Here is a 276-nt window from a genome sequence, read left to right on the forward strand (position 1 = left end):
CCTCTTCTCCCTGCCCTACGACTACCTCTCCCTTTGTTGTATACACAACACAGAGATTGTCGACGTCAGGAGTGAAGTAAGGATGAAGAAGATAAAGAAGCACAAGATAAAAGTTTCCAAGTTTACTGGGAGGCAAACTACGCATGAATGCAAGGGGGGGGAATTCAGGAGGCCGAACGCTGGGGAAGCGTCCGCTTAAATAGGGAGTATCCAGCGAGTATCCGTGATTCCGGATCCTCATGTATACAACACCCTCCTCACTAAGCCCTCTCCCCT

The sequence above is a fragment of the Guillardia theta genome (genome assembly GCF_000315625.1).
Source record: "Guillardia theta CCMP2712 unplaced genomic scaffold GUITHscaffold_169, whole genome shotgun sequence".
Classification (NCBI taxonomy): Eukaryota; class Cryptophyceae; order Pyrenomonadales; family Geminigeraceae; genus Guillardia; species Guillardia theta.